Below are 9,229 nucleotides of genomic sequence, written 5' to 3'. Positions count from 1 at the left end.
AACTTATTACAGTGAACAGAGACGTCAATGAACGAACGGACAGTTCATAACTTTGCGAAAATAAAGTAAGTAAACTTTTCGCTCGAGGGAAAAGACTTGAACCAAGGACCTCTCGCTCCGCAGCTGCTCACGCTAACCACGGGACCACGGCGCTCCTGAGCTCATATTCTCCTTGATGTTGCCTATATTGCCTATGGACTACTCAGTTTGTATATTTTGCTTATTTTTTCATAGTTCCACACAACTTCTTCCTGTTTTCTCGATTGATCTGTGTTCAGTTTTTCAAGGCCTATCCACTGTGCCAAATTATAACTAAATCTGAGGAGGGTGCGATGGGAAGGTTCCCTTGTTAGAGCCATTTGGACCATTTTTAGCGATACGCGATAGTATTGCGTACACGAGGTATAAAAGAGCAGTGTATTGGCGGACCTGTCATTTGTACTCATGTGATTGGTGTGAAAAGGATTCCGACGTGATTATGGTCGCACAAGAGGAATTAACTGAACGTGGAATGGAACGGTTTTGCCGCAGTGGATACACCGGTTCCCGTGAGATCACCAGAGTTAAGCGCTGTCGGGCGTGGCCGGTACTTGGATGGGTGACCATCCGGGAGGTCATGCGCTGTTGCCATTTTTCGCGGTGCATTCAGCTTCGTGGTGCCAATATGACGAGGAGAGCGGTGTGCTGACCCCACGCCCCTTCTATCTGCATCCTCCACTGAGGATGACACGGCGGTCGGACGGTCCCGATGGACCACTTGTGGCCTGAAGACGGAGTGCTTCAAACATGTGGTACCACTTTACAGTGTCTAACACATTTTGCAAGTCGCCAAATCCTAAGGACGTGAATTGATTTTTCTTCAAGCTTGCTTCCATTACGAACTGCAACGTCAGAGCTGACTCTCTGGTGCAGAACTAGAAATTTTTCGCTCCTTGCGTAGTACGCGTTAATATGTTATTACACGATAAGTTAGTAAGTAGCGATCTTAATTTCTTCAAGAACTTCTCCAATGTTGAATTCTTATTTTATTGAAAATAATCTTCTTAACCATAAGACATTGTCTTTATCTTGTAGTCATCTAATATAAGTGCCATAACATAAATGCACCTAGAGAGAAAAGTTTTCATCTTCACTGTACTCGCATATCACTGTCTTAGAAGCTGAAACTAGTTTATCTTAGCAGTTAACACACGTTGGAATAATGTAAGCATCTGTACGTTAGTGTTAAGGTGCGATGTGTATATTGCTTAGCTCTGCGTACAAGAAACTAAATTTCCATCGCAAGCGTAAGAAGATGCACTAATGAAATAATCTAAACATGCAAATCATTTATGTACCAGGTCTACCGGTATGAAATGAGCGTTTTTTTTTTGTGAAAATGAAACACTAATTTTGAATTGAAAAGTAAAAACATTTTATTCAAAGTACTGACCATTGCTTTCTATACATTTTGACCACCTTTCTGGCAGTTTGTGGACACCCCGCCAATAGAAATGTTCGTCTTTTGAAGCAAACCAATCAGACATCCAATTTTTGTCTTTTTCGTAGGAATCGAAGTGTTCTTCAGCCAATGCCTGTCCCATTGATGAAAACAAATGGTAGTCGGAAGGGGCCAAGTCTGGTGAATACGGCGGGTGGGGTAGCAGCTCCCAGCTGAGTGTTTTGATTGTATCCTGAACCAGTTTTGCTTTGTGTGCAGATGCATTGCCGTGTAAAAAAATTACTTTGCCATGTCTTCTGTGCCATTCTGATCTTTTTTCAATCAATGCATAGTTCAAATTGATCATTTGTTGTCTGTAGCGATTAGTATTCACAGTTTCACCGGGTTTTAGAGGCTCATGATACACCACACCTTTCTGATCCCACCAAACACAGAGCATTGTGTCCTTGCCGAATCGATCTAGTTTTGCAGTCGATGTTGATGGTTGTCCCGGAATAACCCATGATTTTTCCCGTTTAGGATTCTTAAAATAAATCCATTTCTCATCGGCAGTAACAATTCGATGCAAAATTGATTTTCTTTCATGTCTTTGAAGCAAAACTTGACAAATTCATGTGGCACCCATTTTCCACACTTTTGGATCTTTCCCATAGCCTTGAAACGGTCAGAAATTGTTTGTTGTGCAACATTTAGCATTGCTGCCATTTGCTTCTGACTCAAAGTATCACCTTCATCCAATATTGCTTGCAATTCGGCGTCTTCGAACTTTTTTGGTGGTCTTCCACGTTCTTCATTTCTTCCGTCAAAATCATTATTTCTGAACCGTTGAAACCATGTTTTGCACGTTGCTTCTGATAGAGCACGGTCACCATATGCCTCGACAAGCATTCGGTTGAAAGAAATGCGGAATTTGTTGTGGGACGCCGTGTAATATTCCCGCTTCAGCCACTATAGTTTCATGACGTTCCGATGTCTGTCAGCGCTATACGTACTCTTCAAAAAGGCGTCTATAAATGATGTGCGTTCCGGGGAGACAGCTGTCATCGAGTCTCTTTTCGCGGAAAACCACAGCATCGTAAATATTCGTAGGCGACTGCAGAATGTCTACGGAGAGCTGGCAATGAACAAAAGCACGGCGAGTCGTTGAGCGGGGCATCTCCCATCATTGCAGTCTTTTTTTTGGGGGAGAGGGGGGGGGGGGCACCAACAGTTTACTCATAGCGAGGGAGAGAACATGATGTTCGATGCTTTGGGTTGGATAAATCCTGTCACCGGCAGCTGAATCTCAAAATCACACTGTATAGATCGGTTTCTTAGCATTTGCCAAAAACGGTCACAAATATCATTTATATAATTATATGACCGTTTTAGTCAAAATGGTTGTGTGCACCATGGGACTTAACATCTGAGGTCATCAGTCCCCTAGAACTTAAAACTAAGTACACCTAGCTAACCTACGGACATCACACACATCCATGCCCGAAGCAGGATTCGAACCTGCGTCCGTAGCAGTCGCGCAGTTCCGGAATGAAGCGCCTAGAACCGCTCGGACACCACGGCCGGCGTGCAATTCGTTCAAACCAGCTGCTATTGGAATTCTTCTGACGTACCGGGTAATCAAAAAGTCAGTATAAATTTGAAAACTTAATAAACCACGGAATAATGTAGACAGAGAGGTAAAAATTGACACAAATGCTTGGAATGACATGGAGTTTTATTAGAACCACATCTACCGTTATCGGATCTTTTTTCTTCGAGGAAATGCGTGATTCTGGTTCTGTAACTGCTACCGTGACGGGTGAGAGGTACGCCGATATGTTACAGAATGGCATCATCTCCAGCCTGGCTGATAAACACCTGCTGGAACGTACGATGTTTATGCAGGATGGCGCTCCACCCCAGATTGCTAGACGCGTGAAAGATCTCTTGCGCGCGTCGTTTGGTGACGATCGTGTGCTCAGCCGCCACTTTCGTCACGCTTGGCCTCCCAGACCTCAGTCCGTGCGATTATTGGCTTTGGGGTTACCTCAAGTCGCAAGTGTATCGTGATCGACCGACATCTCTAGGGATGCTGAAAGACAACATCCGACGCCAATGCCTCACCATAACTCTGGACATGCTTTACAGTGCTGTTCACATCATTATTCCTCGACTACAGCTATTGTTGAGGAATGATGGTGGACATATTGAGCATTTTCTGTAAAGAACATCATCTTTGCTTTGTCTTACTTTGTTATGCTAATTATTGCTTTTCTGATCAGATGAAGCGCCATCTGTCGGACATTTTTTGAACTTTTGTATTTTTTTGGTTCTAATAAAAGTCCATGTCATTCCAAGCATGTGTGTCAATTTGTACCACTCTATCTACATTATTCCGTGATTTATTCAGTTTTCAAATTTATACTGACTTTTTGATCACCTGGTACATTGCTGAACAAGATTAGAAAGTTTGGCTATGTTTTCAGCAGCCTGCTAGTTAGCTTCTTGCGATTAAACGAAATGTAATATGGAGCATTCCCATTACTGAGTTCTCACAAGGTTACTAAAACCCTCCAAAAATTTCCACTGTACAAGTAGATGGAATTTGGTATGTTCCTAAAACAAATACCATATAAACGCCTTACCGTGAATTTATATTGGCGGAAAGTTACATTGGTTGAACGGGTACGGATTTATTACGAGATCGCCGATCGCTGCTTACGTTCCCGAGAAAATGATACACTTGTCGACTACAACTGTCAAAAGTGTCTCACAGTGACATAACCAAAGTAATCTTATCTGAGCTTGTTAATCGAATTTTCTGAGAATTTTCTAGTTCCCTACTGCGTGTGGCGCCGCGCAGCGGCCGTAGAGCGAAGTACTTGGCCGTGAACCCAGCAGGGCTGAAGCGATCGCTTGGTGGCGATTACTTCGCTTTTTTTTTTATTATTGAATTTCGATTCCCTCCGAAGGGGGCGGGCTGACAGCAGCTTAGTTCGCCGCTCTTCAACCTACAAAATTTGTTTCAAAAACTGAAGATAATTGATAATAAAAGCAGGCGATAAAATCGGTGACTTAAATGGTAAAATGGCGGAAAATTGTGAAACTTAAAACATAAAACAAAGTGTTGCCGATGCTAATAAAATACACAGGAAGCAGGCAGGTAAAATAGTAGACAGACAAAAAAACACGGTGACAGTTTTAAAGGCATATTTTTAGCCATAGCATGTAAATCTATTTGTTTAAATCAGAGAACCCTGTTTAATAAAGCATGAAAGCCTATGCAAGTCATCTTGTGCGCGGTCGCATGTGATCGCTGGTGAGACACAGAAAAGATGTCTAGTCTTTTGTTAATTACGTCTTCTGTTATCTGTTCTGGAATGGAGTCGGGGGAGAGCCACGCGCGTTAGACTGGCCGCTGTAATTTGAACTCTGTAATTTTATAAAAACCACTGCACACTGCAGGGCGCATACTCGCGCATACTATTAATTATACACTCCTGGAAATGGAAAAAAGAACACATTGACACCGGTGTGTAAGACCCACCATACTTGCTCCGGACACTGCGAGAGGGCTGTACAAGCAATGATCACACGCACGGCACAGCGGACACACCAGGAACCGCGGTGTTGGCCGTCGAATGGCGCTAGCTGCGCAGCATTTGTGCACCGCCGCCGTCAGTGTGAGCCAGTTTCCCGTGGCATACGGAGCTCCATCGCAGTCTTTAACACTGGTAGCATGCCGCGACAGCGTGGACGTGAACCGTATCTGCAGTTGACGGACTTTGAGCGAGGGCGTATAGTGGGCATGCGGGAGGCCGGGTGGACGTACCGCCGAATTGCTCAACACGTGGGCGTGAGGTCTCCACAGTACATCGATGTTGTCGCCAGTGGTCGGCGGAAGGTGCACGTGCCCGTCGACCTGGGACCGGACCGCAGCGACGCACGGATGCACGCCAAGACCGTAGGATCCTACGCAGTGCCGTAGCGGACCGCGCCGCCACTTCCCAGCAAATTAGGGACACTGTTGCTCCTGGGGTATCGGCGAGGACCATTCGCAACCGTCTCCGTGAAGCTGGGCTACGGTCCCGCACACCGTTAGGCCGTCTTCCGCTCACGCCCCAACATCGTGCAGCCCGACTCCAGTGGTGTCGCGACAGGCGTGAATGGAGGGACGAATGGAGACGTGTCGTCTTCAGCGATGAGACTCGCTTCTGCCTCGGTGCCAATGATGGTCGTATGCGTGTTTGGCGCCGTGCAGGTGAGCGCCACAATCAGGACTGCATACGACCGAGGCACACAGGGCCAACACCCGGCATCATGGTGTGGGGAGCGATCTCCTACACTGGCCGTACACCACTGGTGATCGTCGAGGGGTCACTGAATAGTGCACGGTACATCCAAACCGTCATCGAACCCATCGTTCTACCATTCCTAGACCGGCAAGGGAACTTGCTGTTCCAACAGGACAATGCACGTCCGCATGTATCCCGTGCCACCCAACGTGCTCCAGAAGGTGTAAGTCAACTACCCTGGCCAGCAAGATCTCCGGATCTGTCCCCCATTGAGCATGTTTGGGACTGGATGAAGCGTCGTCTCACGCGGTCTGCACGTCCAGCACGAACGCTGGTCCAACTGAGGCGCCAGGTGGAAATGGCATGGCAAGCCGTTCCACAGGACTACATCCAGCATCTCTCCGATCGTCTCCATGGGAGAATAGCAGCCTGCATTGCTGCGAAAGGTGGATATACACTGTACTAGTGCCGACATTGTGCATGCTCTGTTGCCTGTGTCTATGTGCCTGTGGTTCTGTCAGTGTGATCATGTGATGTATCTGACCCCAGGAATGTGTCAATAAAGTTTCCCCTTCCTGGGACAATGAATTCACGGTGTTCTTATTTCAATTTCCAGGAGTGTATAAGGAAATTTCCACTGCGCGCGGACGAGCTAACGACGTGCATATAATCAACATATCACTAGTGATTAATATTGTATTCCTAATGTAAGCAGCATAGTGCACTCAGTAATTATACTTATGATTAACTGTGATTTCATTATTTGTTTAATCCATGCTCCTAAAATTTCAACATTATATGTATACTGTATTTTCAGTATTTATCTCATTTTAGCTCAGAAAAAACGTGGCCCGCGAACCTCCTTCTTACGGCGACGAAATTCTCAAAGTATATGCCACCTTATCATGGTTTAAATATATCCACTGATTTTTAAATATTTCCATCCATCTCAATTCAGTTCAACAAAAATTAAAATAATATTTTATTTAATTATTTACACAGTCTAGTTTCTGTTCGCAAGAGATATAAAAATCACACCCAGCGACAGCACGATTTCTGTTCGCAACTGTTGTGGCGTAACAAGACAGCCACGCCACTCGGAAGTAGCCAAAAGGCACGCGATAACTCACGCAGGCTAGTAGATAGGTCTGAAACAGGATACGTAATGAAGGTTATAAAGAAAAGTACGTAGTTCCTGGAATACTTAACTTTAATCCATCCTTGTGGTACATCGCTCTTGACGATACAAATGAGACTCTTTAGATACAAGCTATGTAATGCTAATGGCGCCTTGCTAGGTCGTAGCCATGGACTTAGCTGAAGGCTATTCTAACTATCGGCTCTGCAAATGAGCGAGGCTTCGTCAGTGTGCATCGCTAGCTAAGTCGTCCGTACAACTGGGGCGAGTGCTAGTCCGTCTCTCGAGACCAGCCATGTGGTGGCGCTCGGTCTGCGATCACTGACAGTGGCGACACGCGGGTCCGACATGTACTAATGGACCGCGGCCGATTTAAAGCTACCACCTAGAAAGTGTGGTGTCTGGCGGTGACACCTCAGCAACACTGTTCCCCTAGAACTAAGAACTAGTTAAACCTAACTAACCTAAGGACACCACACACATCCATGTCTGAGGCAGGATTCGAACCTGCGACCGTAGCGCACGTACTTTGCTTCTACTCCTTGATTTCTTAGTGCTTGAAGTATGTTTGGCTGTTCGATGGTTTCGAATGCTTTGCCGTAATCAACAAAAGCAAGGTTTATTTTGAGGTAGCGACCTTCCGATTTTTGTATTATCTCATCATTGGTTTGAATGTGGTCCACTGTGCTAAATCCTTTGCGGAATCCTGCTTGTTCTGACGGTTGTATCCTGTCTACTATTTTTGTTAATCGTCTCGTTAGTATTTTCGTGAACAGTTTATGTAGGTTAGACATCAGGGTTATGGGTCTGTAATTGTTCATGTCATCTTTCGTACCATTTTTGTGCAAAAGTGCACTGGTACTTGTTTTCCACTGGTCGAGAATGTCTTCGGTTTGTATGATTTTGTTGAACAATTGCGTCATGATTGGTGTTACGAGATCTCGGGCTTGCTTTAAGAGCTCGTTGTATATAAAACTTTGAACATACCTGCTAAGGTTCAGTGACCGTGTCAGAATTACCGGGTGTTTCAAAAATAACCGGTATATTTGAAACGGCAATACAAACTAAACGAGCAGCGATAGAAATACACCGTTTGTTGCAATATGCTTGGGACAACAGTACATTTTCAGGCAGACAAACTTTCGAAATTACAGTAGTTACAATTGTCAACAACAGATGGCGCTGCAGTCTGGGAAACTCTATAGTACGATATTTTCCACATATCCACCATGCGTAGCAATAATATGGCGTAGTCTCTGAATGAAATTACCCGAAACCTTTGACAACGTGTCTGGCGGAATGGTTTCACATGCAGATGAGATGTACTGCTTCAGCTGTTCAATTGTTTCTGGATTCTGGCGGTACACCTGGTCTTTCAAGTGTCCCCACAGAAAGAAGTCACAGGGGTTCATGTCTGGCGAATAGGGAGGCCAATCCACGCCGCCTTCTGTATGTTTCGGATAGTACTTTTTGAGGATGCAGGGACGATGGGACTGCAACATGGGGCTTTTCGGTTCCCCATATGCGCCAGTTCTGTTTATTGACAAAGCCGTCCAGGTAAAAATAAGCTTCGTCAGTAAACCAAATGCTGCCCACATGCATATCGCCGTCATCAATCCTGTGCACTATATCGTTAGCGAATGTCTCTCGTGCAGCAATGGTAGCGGCGCTGAGGGGTTGCCGCGTTTGAATTTTGTACGGATAGAGGTGTAAACTCTGGCGCACGAGACGATACGTGGACGTTGGCGTCATTTGGACCGCAGCTGCAACACGGCGAACGGAAACCCGAGGCCGCTGTGGGATCACCTGCTGCACTAGCTGCGCGTTGCCCTCTGTGGTTGCCGTACGCGGTCGCCCTACCTTTCCAGCATGTTCATCCGTCACGTTCCCAGTCCGTTGAATTTTTTCAAACAGATCCTTTATTGAAACTTTCCTGGCAGATTAAAACTGTGTGCCCGACCGAGACTCGAACTCGGGACCTTTGCCTTTCGCGGGCAAGTGCTCTACCAACTGAGCTACCGAAGCACGACTCACGCCCGGTACTCACAGCTTTACTTCTGCCAGTACCTCGTCTCCTGTACTGGCAGAAGTAAAGCTGTGAGTACCGGGCGTGAGTCGTGCTTCGGTAGCTCAGTTGGTAGAGCACTTGCCCGCGAAAGGCAAAGGTCCCGAGTTCGAGTCTCGGTCGGGCACACAGTTTTAATCTGCCAGGAAAGTTTCATATCAGCGCACACTCCGCTGCAGAGTGAAAATCTCATTCTAGATCCTTTATTGTATCGCTTTTCGGTCCTTTGGTTACGTTAAACCTCCGTTGAAAACTTCGTCTTGTTGCAACAACACTGTGTTCTAGGCGGTGGAGTTCCAACACCAGAAAAA

General features: G+C 45.8%; 1 pseudogene; it reads left to right on the top strand.

Annotated features, from left to right (window-relative positions):
• The first annotated feature begins 512 nt into the window (after positions 1-512).
• Positions 513-630, top strand: LOC126214068 (5S ribosomal RNA; annotated as a pseudogene).
• Positions 631-9,229: the final 8,599 nt, after the last annotated feature.

This window comes from Schistocerca nitens, chromosome 11 (genome assembly GCF_023898315.1).
Source record: "Schistocerca nitens isolate TAMUIC-IGC-003100 chromosome 11, iqSchNite1.1, whole genome shotgun sequence".
Taxonomy (NCBI): domain Eukaryota; kingdom Metazoa; phylum Arthropoda; class Insecta; order Orthoptera; family Acrididae; genus Schistocerca; species Schistocerca nitens.
The sequence above is the reverse complement of the archived record's forward strand: the minus strand, read 5'-3'. Positions and strand labels throughout refer to the sequence as shown.